Source organism: Agrilus planipennis, unplaced genomic scaffold (genome assembly GCF_000699045.2).
Source record: "Agrilus planipennis isolate EAB-ADULT unplaced genomic scaffold, Apla_2.0 scaffold8, whole genome shotgun sequence".
NCBI lineage: Eukaryota > Metazoa > Arthropoda > Insecta > Coleoptera > Buprestidae > Agrilus > Agrilus planipennis.
The window spans coordinates 182,267-194,607 of NW_020442461.1; the positions used below are offsets into that span (position 1 = coordinate 182,267).

At 35.3% G+C, this 12,341-nt stretch overlaps 1 protein-coding gene across 3 annotated transcripts in view; it reads left to right on the forward strand.

Moving 5' to 3' along the window:
• The window catches only part of LOC108736059, a 174,944-nt gene that overhangs the window by 7,322 nt on the left and 155,281 nt on the right, over window positions 1–12,341 (forward strand). The window lies entirely within an intron of this gene.

The window sequence follows — 12,341 nt, forward strand, 5'->3', positions numbered from 1 at the left end:
AGTTCTTCCGCCTGCCCCCGGCCATTTTTATTGCTCCACTATGACGTAGTGTCGGCCATCATTCTTTTCTAATTGTTGCAGTTGTCGGCCATCATTCTTTTTCAATTGTTGTCGCATTGTTACTGATGTCGGCCATTATGTCTTTTTAATAGACATATAGTAATCAATGGTTAAAATTTAAAGGAATTGTTAGTAAATAGTTATGCAACACATCGTACACTTAGCATAAGAAATTGCTGATATTAATTTTCATTTACGTAATACTAATTTTTCCTGTGCTGACAGCACTCATAATATTTTTGAAATATAATATTAATTAAATTTGGGCCTTATTTATTTAAAAAAAGTACTGTACTAATACGTCCTCTACGGGATTAATTGAAACTACAACGAGTAGCTACTCGTCAGAGCTACAGCTAGCTAGCTGTTGGACCATTGATTAGAAATAGGTTGAGGCTTGTTTCGTGAGATAGCGCCACAATACTAAATGTACTTATTTAAATTTGAAAGTTTGAAAAGTTATTTTAGTAAGTCGGATGTTTAAAAGACTTTTTTAATTGCCGTATTACTTAAAAACAGTTAATTATTAAAGGAACAATAAGGCAAGATTTAAAGTAAGTATTTGTAAGAGTATTATATTATAAGAGAAAGGTTTGTTGTTTTTCACTCGAAAGCATTTATTATGTTGGAGTTACTCATTTGCATGTTTGGTTTTCTTTTCTTTTTACTGAAGAAGCTTTGAAACGTGACTAGAATTTGTGTGATCGTTTAACTTATTTACATTATTCGAGAGCTCGGATAATGCAAAAGAGATGAATTGGAAGAAAACAAACGTTTCTATGTATTCCAATTTGTCCTTTCGTTTATACATATTATAGGTACTACCACCGTACTAAAGCTCATTACAATTCAAATTTAATTCAGTTCGTGTAACATTAATTATCGGAATGTATGCAAGTTACGTTGTCGTTTAAAACACCGCGCGACTCTTTCATTAAATACTCATTTCCGTGGGTGACTACATTTGACGTTAAATCAAGTTTTAATCAGTGCCGATATTAAAATCGGTGTTATGCATATTCTGCCATTTTCAATCTCAATTAGCGGATTTTAATTAGAACAAAAAAAAATCGATCAGGTACATTACACTCGCTTGTTCCCATCAGCTTTCGTCGTTAATAATGAAGAGTGATGATGACCTGCATACTTCTTAAATACTATTTAAAAAAATGTAAGTACGAAAACAAAAAGGTAACTTTAGTGCTTTTTACTAAAAGTTTGCGAGATGTTGTTTTTATCATTAGTTAGACGCATTTTAGTTTACGTGCTTACAGGTACCCCAAGGGTGCCGTTATTCATTCAGATGTTCTTGTTGAAATTATTATTTATATGTAGAAACAATGTCGAAAGTTTTGCGACAGTGTTCTGTAAGAGTTTTAGAATCTAGAGAAGACAGTAACTAATAAATCACAGTATTACATGCGCCATGAGATTTATAGTGTTGGCGAAGTTTTGGGGACCATAAAGACGTAAAGAGAACTTCCTGTCTGCTGTCTTTTACTTCCGGTTTATTTAAATAATAAGTATTAAACGCTTAGATACTTTAAAATAAACTGAGTGTTGAATTAAAATTTGATTCGAAGTAAAAAAAAACAATTTTGTAACTACGAATACGCATAGTGCGCTTAAAGAATCTTAAGTTAAAATTTAAAAGTTTGGGAAGTCTCTATTATCTATTACGAAAAATACTTGTGAATCGATACTTTGTGGTAGGAATTAAGAAAAGAAATTGTTCGTATCGGATTGCGGAGGTAACTGAGTGCAGGTACAGATACAGGGTGTTTATTAAACATAAGATCGAAGAGGTTAATCTTTGGGTTGTTTCCTTTCGAAGATACAAGGCGATAAATATATTTCGACAATAGCAATATTATTTAAACTTTCTAGCCTGCAGTTATTGTGAAATCACATTTATTTAACAAAAAAATCAAAGACGAAACACCCGGTATATGTACCTATATAGAAAATAACAAATGTTTTGTATTTTGTCGATTTCGAATTATATTTTTGCCGGTGCTTCGTTCTCACGCTTTCGCGCGTCCGTTTCGTTGAATCGAACTGAAATTGTTTTTTTATAAATGTGGTGAACCATGTCTCTAAATCGACTTTTGGTCTATGCTCTCAATAGTTTTTAATACGATTGCTTTACTGTTGAAACCATTCTCACTACTACTGCTGCTACAACGCTTTTATAGAATTATATCGTGGCTGTTAACTAAAGCGGATCATTTTTTTTTGTGAAGTAGTGCTAACAGGTAGGTACGTGTACAAATATAAAATTAAAAGAGTGCGGAACGACCGGTTCCACAGCTCACATGTGGACAAGGTGAAGTAAGAGATTTAAAATGGATTTATTGATCTTGTGTTATTTTATTAGTTATAAGAAAGGATGAATTTAAGAACAAAGGCTTTCACGGCCGGAACCCATAGTAGAATGAAGATTCGGGTTATAGGGCCGTGATCTAAGTGAACTATTGTGTCCAGACGTTTTGTCAGCTACTGCGACTGACATCCTCAGTGGTAGTGCTGCGTTGACAACGTGAACGTAGATTATATCTCGAAGTCTCGGCAGCGACTGGGACCCAGTCTCTACTAAAGATGAATTTCGAATTTCCCTACACCACATCGTATTTTTCAATGGATGATGATGATTTTTTATTCTTACGACGTGCTGTAACCCTTGAAAAATATTCCCATTAACACTTTTTATTACATTATACTATACGTCTTCTCCCTCTCGTCCGGTTCCTGTAAATATAATGTTATTGTGCAATTATCGTTGAGTCTTCCACTTCTAATACATATATGTATGTATAGAATCTACGTAATAAGTTGTCGTCTTAGGACTTGTTTACGTATGTTTTCTGAAAATTTCCGGAAACGTTTTCCCGGATCTCGAGTTAACGTGATTTCCGGTCGGACGAAGTCAGAGGGCGACAACGGCTACGATAACACGTAAACTATGGAAACGTAATCAAGAGGGCCGCTTTCCTTTCGTGGCCTACTTCGTAACGCTATCCCTATATTTTATTCGAGCGAACGGAACACGTTAAACGTTAACTTATCCATAAATGTATGGATTTGATGCATGGTTTGAATCTGAAATTGGTGTCGAAAAAGGGTAAATTACGTCATTATCATCATCACAATCATCGTCATCAGAAGACCTTTAGTACGAAGGCAGGTTCCATTGCTTTTTAATCTGAGCCAATTTTCTCATTTCACTAAAACGACAATATCCCACATCCCTAACTATATGCCAAGAGTAACCTAATCTAGGTCTACCACCACCCCTATTTACTACGTTCTCGTTCCTGACTAACCCTTCAAAATCTCACCTTTTCCATATTGGTCTCTGTTCTTTTACTTTTTCCAATACTCTCTACAAGAAACTGAAAGTCAGCTGGCAATGTTGAGAACTGGAACGTAACAACAACTCAAAATGCTTTGGCGTCAAATTAGACAGAATCCTGAAGGACAAACAACAGTCTGAGGACACCACGGAATGTATGCAAGTTACGTTGTCGTTTAAAACACCGCGCGACTCTTTCATTAAATACTCATTTCCGTGGGTGACTACATTTGACGTTAAATCAAGTTTTAATCAGTGCCGATATTAAAATCGGTGTTATGCATATTCTGCCATTTTCAATCTCAATTAGCGGATTTTAATTAGAACAAAAAAAAATCGATCAGGTACATTACACTCGCTTGTTCCCATCAGCTTTCGTCGTTAATAATGAAGAGTGATGATGACCTGCATACTTCTTAAATACTATTTAAAAAAATGTAAGTACGAAAACAAAAAGGTAACTTTAGTGCTTTTTACTAAAAGTTTGCGAGATGTTGTTTTTATCATTAGTTAGACGCATTTTAGTTTACGTGCTTACAGGTACCCCAAGGGTGCCGTTATTCATTCAGATGTTCTTGTTGAAATTATTATTTATATGTAGAAACAATGTCGAAAGTTTTGCGACAGTGTTCTGTAAGAGTTTTAGAATCTAGAGAAGACAGTAACTAATAAATCACAGTATTACATGCGCCATGAGATTTATAGTGTTGGCGAAGTTTTGGGGACCATAAAGACGTAAAGAGAACTTCCTGTCTGCTGTCTTTTACTTCCGGTTTATTTAAATAATAAGTATTAAACGCTTAGATACTTTAAAATAAACTGAGTGTTGAATTAAAATTTGATTCGAAGTAAAAAAAAACAATTTTGTAACTACGAATACGCATAGTGCGCTTAAAGAATCTTAAGTTAAAATTTAAAAGTTTGGGAAGTCTCTATTATCTATTACGAAAAATACTTGTGAATCGATACTTTGTGGTAGGAATTAAGAAAAGAAATTGTTCGTATCGGATTGCGGAGGTAACTGAGTGCAGGTACAGATACAGGGTGTTTATTAAACATAAGATCGAAGAGGTTAATCTTTGGGTTGTTTCCTTTCGAAGATACAAGGCGATAAATATATTTCGACAATAGCAATATTATTTAAACTTTCTAGCCTGCAGTTATTGTGAAATCACATTTATTTAACAAAAAAATCAAAGACGAAACACCCGGTATATGTACCTATATAGAAAATAACAAATGTTTTGTATTTTGTCGATTTCGAATTATATTTTTGCCGGTGCTTCGTTCTCACGCTTTCGCGCGTCCGTTTCGTTGAATCGAACTGAAATTGTTTTTTTATAAATGTGGTGAACCATGTCTCTAAATCGACTTTTGGTCTATGCTCTCAATAGTTTTTAATACGATTGCTTTACTGTTGAAACCATTCTCACTACTACTGCTGCTACAACGCTTTTATAGAATTATATCGTGGCTGTTAACTAAAGCGGATCATTTTTTTTTGTGAAGTAGTGCTAACAGGTAGGTACGTGTACAAATATAAAATTAAAAGAGTGCGGAACGACCGGTTCCACAGCTCACATGTGGACAAGGTGAAGTAAGAGATTTAAAATGGATTTATTGATCTTGTGTTATTTTATTAGTTATAAGAAAGGATGAATTTAAGAACAAAGGCTTTCACGGCCGGAACCCATAGTAGAATGAAGATTCGGGTTATAGGGCCGTGATCTAAGTGAACTATTGTGTCCAGACGTTTTGTCAGCTACTGCGACTGACATCCTCAGTGGTAGTGCTGCGTTGACAACGTGAACGTAGATTATATCTCGAAGTCTCGGCAGCGACTGGGACCCAGTCTCTACTAAAGATGAATTTCGAATTTCCCTACACCACATCGTATTTTTCAATGGATGATGATGATTTTTTATTCTTACGACGTGCTGTAACCCTTGAAAAATATTCCCATTAACACTTTTTATTACATTATACTATACGTCTTCTCCCTCTCGTCCGGTTCCTGTAAATATAATGTTATTGTGCAATTATCGTTGAGTCTTCCACTTCTAATACATATATGTATGTATAGAATCTACGTAATAAGTTGTCGTCTTAGGACTTGTTTACGTATGTTTTCTGAAAATTTCCGGAAACGTTTTCCCGGATCTCGAGTTAACGTGATTTCCGGTCGGACGAAGTCAGAGGGCGACAACGGCTACGATAACACGTAAACTATGGAAACGTAATCAAGAGGGCCGCTTTCCTTTCGTGGCCTACTTCGTAACGCTATCCCTATATTTTATTCGAGCGAACGGAACACGTTAAACGTTAACTTATCCATAAATGTATGGATTTGATGCATGGTTTGAATCTGAAATTGGTGTCGAAAAAGGGTAAATTNACACTACCTTTATTGCGCCGATGAGAAGTAGTAGCTTCAAAATCACGATTTACTGCAAAGTGTAGTATGAATATGAAACATTAAATACTACTTATAGCAGTAAATACCTATAGATGCCGATATTCTGTCTGTCCCTTGACATTAGTAAACTTTAATATGTCTAGAAACATTGATTTGATCGATGATTGATCGACACTACCTTTATTGCGCCGATGAGAAGTAGTAGCTTCAAAATCACGATTTACTGCAAAGTGTAGTATGAATATGAAACATTAAATACTACTTATAGCAGTAAATACCTATAGATGCCGATATTCTGTCTGTCCCTTGACATTAGTAAACTTTAATATGTCTAGAAACATTGATTTGATCGATGATTGATCGACACTACCTTTATTGCGCCGATGAGAAGTAGTAGCTTCAAAATCACGATTTACTGCAAAGTGTAGTATGAATATGAAACATTAAATACTACTTATAGCAGTAAATACCTATAGATGCCGATATTCTGTCTGTCCCTTGACATTAGTAAACTTTAATATGTCTAGAAACATTGATTTGATCGATGATTGATCGACACTACCTTTATTGCGCCGATGAGAAGTAGTAGCTTCAAAATCACGATTTACTGCAAAGTGTAGTATGAATATGAAACATTAAATACTACTTATAGCAGTAAATACCTATAGATGCCGATATTCTGTCTGTCCCTTGACATTAGTAAACTTTAATATGTCTAGAAACATTGATTTGATCGATGATTGATCGACACTACCTTTATTGCGCCGATGAGAAGTAGTAGCTTCAAAATCACGATTTACTGCAAAGTGTAGTATGAATATGAAACATTAAATACTACTTATAGCAGTAAATACCTATAGATGCCGATATTCTGTCTGTCCCTTGACATTAGTAAACTTTAATATGTCTAGAAACATTGATTTGATCGATGATTGATCGACACTACCTTTATTGCGCCGATGAGAAGTAGTAGCTTCAAAATCACGATTTACTGCAAAGTGTAGTATGAATATGAAACATTAAATACTACTTATAGCAGTAAATACCTATAGATGCCGATATTCTGTCTGTCCCTTGACATTAGTAAACTTTAATATGTCTAGAAACATTGATTTGATCGATGATTGATCGACACTACCTTTATTGCGCCGATGAGAAGTAGTAGCTTCAAAATCACGATTTACTGCAAAGTGTAGTATGAATATGAAACATTAAATACTACTTATAGCAGTAAATACCTATAGATGCCGATATTCTGTCTGTCCCTTGACATTAGTAAACTTTAATATGTCTAGAAACATTGATTTGATCGATGATTGATCGACACTACCTTTATTGCGCCGATGAGAAGTAGTAGCTTCAAAATCACGATTTACTGCAAAGTGTAGTATGAATATGAAACATTAAATACTACTTATAGCAGTAAATACCTATAGATGCCGATATTCTGTCTGTCCCTTGACATTAGTAAACTTTAATATGTCTAGAAACATTGATTTGATCGATGATTGATCGACACTACCTTTATTGCGCCGATGAGAAGTAGTAGCTTCAAAATCACGATTTACTGCAAAGTGTAGTATGAATATGAAACATTAAATACTACTTATAGCAGTAAATACCTATAGATGCCGATATTCTGTCTGTCCCTTGACATTAGTAAACTTTAATATGTCTAGAAACATTGATTTGATCGATGATTGATCGACACTACCTTTATTGCGCCGATGAGAAGTAGTAGCTTCAAAATCACGATTTACTGCAAAGTGTAGTATGAATATGAAACATTAAATACTACTTATAGCAGTAAATACCTATAGATGCCGATATTCTGTCTGTCCCTTGACATTAGTAAACTTTAATATGTCTAGAAACATTGATTTGATCGATGATTGATCGACACTACCTTTATTGCGCCGATGAGAAGTAGTAGCTTCAAAATCACGATTTACTGCAAAGTGTAGTATGAATATGAAACATTAAATACTACTTATAGCAGTAAATACCTATAGATGCCGATATTCTGTCTGTCCCTTGACATTAGTAAACTTTAATATGTCTAGAAACATTGATTTGATCGATGATTGATCGACACTACCTTTATTGCGCCGATGAGAAGTAGTAGCTTCAAAATCACGATTTACTGCAAAGTGTAGTATGAATATGAAACATTAAATACTACTTATAGCAGTAAATACCTATAGATGCCGATATTCTGTCTGTCCCTTGACATTAGTAAACTTTAATATGTCTAGAAACATTGATTTGATCGATGATTGATCGACACTACCTTTATTGCGCCGATGAGAAGTAGTAGCTTCAAAATCACGATTTACTGCAAAGTGTAGTATGAATATGAAACATTAAATACTACTTATAGCAGTAAATACCTATAGATGCCGATATTCTGTCTGTCCCTTGACATTAGTAAACTTTAATATGTCTAGCAACTTTGATTTGATCGATGATTGATCGACACTACCTTTATTGCGCCGATGAGAAGTAGTAGCCTCAAAATCACGATTTACTGCAAAGCGTAGTATGAATATGAAACATTAAATACTACTTATAGCAGTAAATACCTATAGATGCCGATATTCTGTCTGTTCCTTGACATTAGTGAACTCTAATATGTCTAGCAACTTTGATTTGATCGATGATTGATCGACACTACCTTTATTGCGCCGATGAGAAGTAGTAGCCTCAAAATCACGATTTACTGCAAAGCGTAGTATGAATATGAAACATTAAGTATTACTTTTAGCAGTAAATACCTATAGATGCCGATATTCTGTCTGTTCCTTGACGTTAGTCAACTTGTTTGTATCAAATAACTTATTCTGTTTGATGGATGGCTAATAACAACTTTTGGTTGAGAAATAATAAGTTCGAAATTATGATCCACATGTGGTACTTTCGGTAACTGACTACAAATAAAATGTTCTTTATAATTTAATATTGTTTGCATGTTACTATTTTTCCAGAAAGCAAAGCAAACAAGGCAATTCTTTCTAAGAAGGACCTTTGAGGAACAGGATCTCGATTTGATCATTGTTGGTATTGCCTTTTTCTTCATCCAATTTATATAATAAAGTAAACAATCGAAAAAATCGCAAAGGACGTCCTTGGTGCGTGCTTCTTATTAATCGTTGGAAACTTGGTAATATTTTATAGATTCGTAAAGGTTAATAACAGATGATGTTGTGTGTTGTGCTGTGCTTTTCTTTATTCTGTCTGCCGCAGCAGTAGAAAAAATAGATGCGACCCGTTTAAAAACGAGGGTGGTGACAGATAGAGATAGGAATAGACAGGGAGGAAGGAGACGCGGCTGTTTCCTTTGACAGTTTCCCTGGCGAAAACTTTTTAATACGTCAAAGGACGAAAGGCAAACAAGAGCGAACGCGGCCGGAGGCGCCGAGCTCGGCAATAATGATATTACTAAAAACATCCGGTTGACATTTTCGTCCCGGATCGAAAAGACCATCTTTTAAACTGGTGCTTTTTAATTAAAACCAATTGCTTATTCGTAGCGTTAAAAAAAAGCTCGGGAAAATTTTTAGGTAGATGACCGTTGTCATTAAATTTAGAAAGGAATTTTCTTTGTACATTTACCCTTACTGATCAATAACGGATGCAAAGCTCTGGAGATGAATACGCTTCTGAATAGCTGCTGTGACTTCTTAATTGGAACGTTTCCTATTTTGAAATGTTTTGTCTGAATGGAGGAGAATTATCCAGAATGTTCGAGAATGTTGTAGTGTAAATCATTTATTTCGTTCTTTCAGTTTAAGGAAAGCTACAATAAGTAAGGTATAATGTTTATACATTTTGAATACTGTATGAAGTATTTTAAATATTTATACGTAATTAATTGTGGGGTATTCTTGCTTTCTTAGCCACTAGACAGGAATGTTTTACATGCTCTACAGCAATGACGTGTAATTTTCCGTGCGGATTTCGAAAGGAAGAACGAGGAAATGAGAATGAAGTAATCTTCTTTTTGACAAACATTATTTTTGGTCGCGAGCGTGTACTATAGATCAGGGCGGTGGGGTTGGTTGCGGCAAACGCGAACAATTTGACGCGGTTTAGGGCAACGAACTACCTCCCATCTCCCCCGAAAATTCCCATTCCAAACTTGGCTCCTTTATGCGAACGGAATTTGGCACCAATCCAGCAGTCACCCAGGTGTATGCCGCCAAGAGAAATGCTACTTCTATCGAAAATTGCACGAGTACCAAGTGCACCTCCTCAATCCGAAATTATTATTCTTTCATCGGGGGGTGGATTAAAATACGTGACGATTCGTTTATATTACGTTTAATGTTACGTGAATAATTTGTTGTATTTACATAAATGCAAAGTTATTATGGGCATTGTTAGGGGTTCACGAAAGAACATAGGGTAGGTACCTTTTAACCTGAAAAAAATACTGTTCCCGAGAGATTGAAAAAATTCTTTCCACCTCTATAAAGAAGAACAGTATTTATTGTCATTCTACGCAAAATGTATGTTTAATATAAAAAATTACAATTATCCTGATGACCCTGGTCAGGATTATCTTTGAAACGTATTTAGGACATCAACGCGAGCGATGCTGCGAGTAAAAGCTTGCTCTATACATAAAATGTATTTGCATTTCTCAATTCTAGGAATTTAAATAGTGACATCGTGGTGTAATGAATCAGATCTTCAAGATTTCACATATTAGAAAATAAGTCGGTGTTTGATAATATACAAAAATAATCCGTTAGTTCCATCGAATTTGTTTTTTGTTCACTTTTAATGAGCTTTTCGTGGACGTTGTTGGAAATTTCGTTGTTAATAAGAAAGAGCGTTAAAGTTTGGTCGGCCGAAGTTTCTTCCATTCATGGGGGTGGTTGGTCGGTCGGCGGTGGGGTAAACGTGTGCCAGGCGGCGGACCGATCGACCCCCGGTTTGCCTTTGTTTCCTTTTTGGTGATGTACTGCTACTGATGATGATAAAAAAATGTCTGGAAATAATAGAAGAATTATGAGGTAATTTTCGACGTTTTTGGCGAGCAGGCATACAAAAACGAATCTTCCTCTCTACGCCAGCTAGTTATTGTTTGAGTAAATTAAATGCAAACATTCTCATCCTGCACTGGAATAGAGGTAACGAACGGAAAAACGGGTAGAATTCATTTAAATTAATTTATGAAGCATGCACGAAATTTTGGGCCAAACACTTCCTATAGTTTAATGCAGTCATTCAAGCAAATTCAAAGCTTAAAGGGGGCCTACAGTCAAAGTTCACTCTCTCCTAATCTTGGAATGTATTGATACATTTGAAAATCGTGAACTTTCACAAATAGCTTCAATTAAAACAGTTTTATTACCTCTCGATTAAGTGATAATCTTTACGATATATAATAGTCCTTTCTGAAAGACAAATTTAAGACAGAAATAGAATGGGAGAATGTCAATAGTCTTCTTGTACGCGAATGCATATTGGACATATGCAAACGACATCCATCGGGGTTGTGTTCAATCCTACTTGAAAGATTGCCGCGCACATCTCTTGAGGGACGGATCGTACCCGACAGGATGATTGATGGTCCCAGTCGTGAAAAAGACTCGGGACTCTTGTGCGGTGTGGTGATGCATGCCCTCGCGGCATCCCACCGCCCCGCTTGGTCGTTCGATAATTTTAAACGTCACCCCGTACCGTGAAGAACACCTCATCGTCGTGCTAAAATTTCAAACCTTCTTCTCCTCTTTCGTCTTCTTTTTATTTTTCTTCTACTTTACATACTAAATTTTTTCCGAATGGAGATATCGCCGTCTCAATCAATATGTTTTGGAGAGTTCAGTATACAAACATACTCCTTTAATAATAATTGTTTTTGATTTCAGGATTAAGACTTTGATTAAATTAATTTAATTTTTCTACTACGAATTTATAATATGTATCTGGTGCTGAATCCCTCTGCGGCATTTTCTGTTGTTATGCATGAGTTTCGGAAGGTCACACAACATGAAGACGATCGCTAAAATATGATGATGCTCAAATCTTCCATTTCCACGCATCGTCACGTATTGTTTACCTATACACCTACCTATCCTTATACAATATATGAATAAGCAGCTTTCGGAAAAATAATAGTCCCTACTGTTATTTTCGAATAACCCTTTACGACACCATTAAAACGAACAAAATCAAGAGTTATACTGTTCTTAAAAGTAAACAACTAAATTTGAGTTAGTACCGCCTAAACTTTACGATCGGGGAAAAACGACAGTGAAGTAGGTAGGTACTTTGTATTTTGAAATATAATTTATTATCATCGTCCTTTTTTTTTTTGTTTTATTACGTACGTAGTAGAAGTAAAGTATTTTGTTTTTTTGACTGCGAATATACGTACGTAGATAGAGACGTTGTCGGATGTTTTGAAATTCTCCATTCGATGTGTGTTAAAAGAGGCCGATCGGGAATAAATATTAAAAAGTTTCTAGACAGTTCAACAGAAGATTATTCAATATTTTATTCATA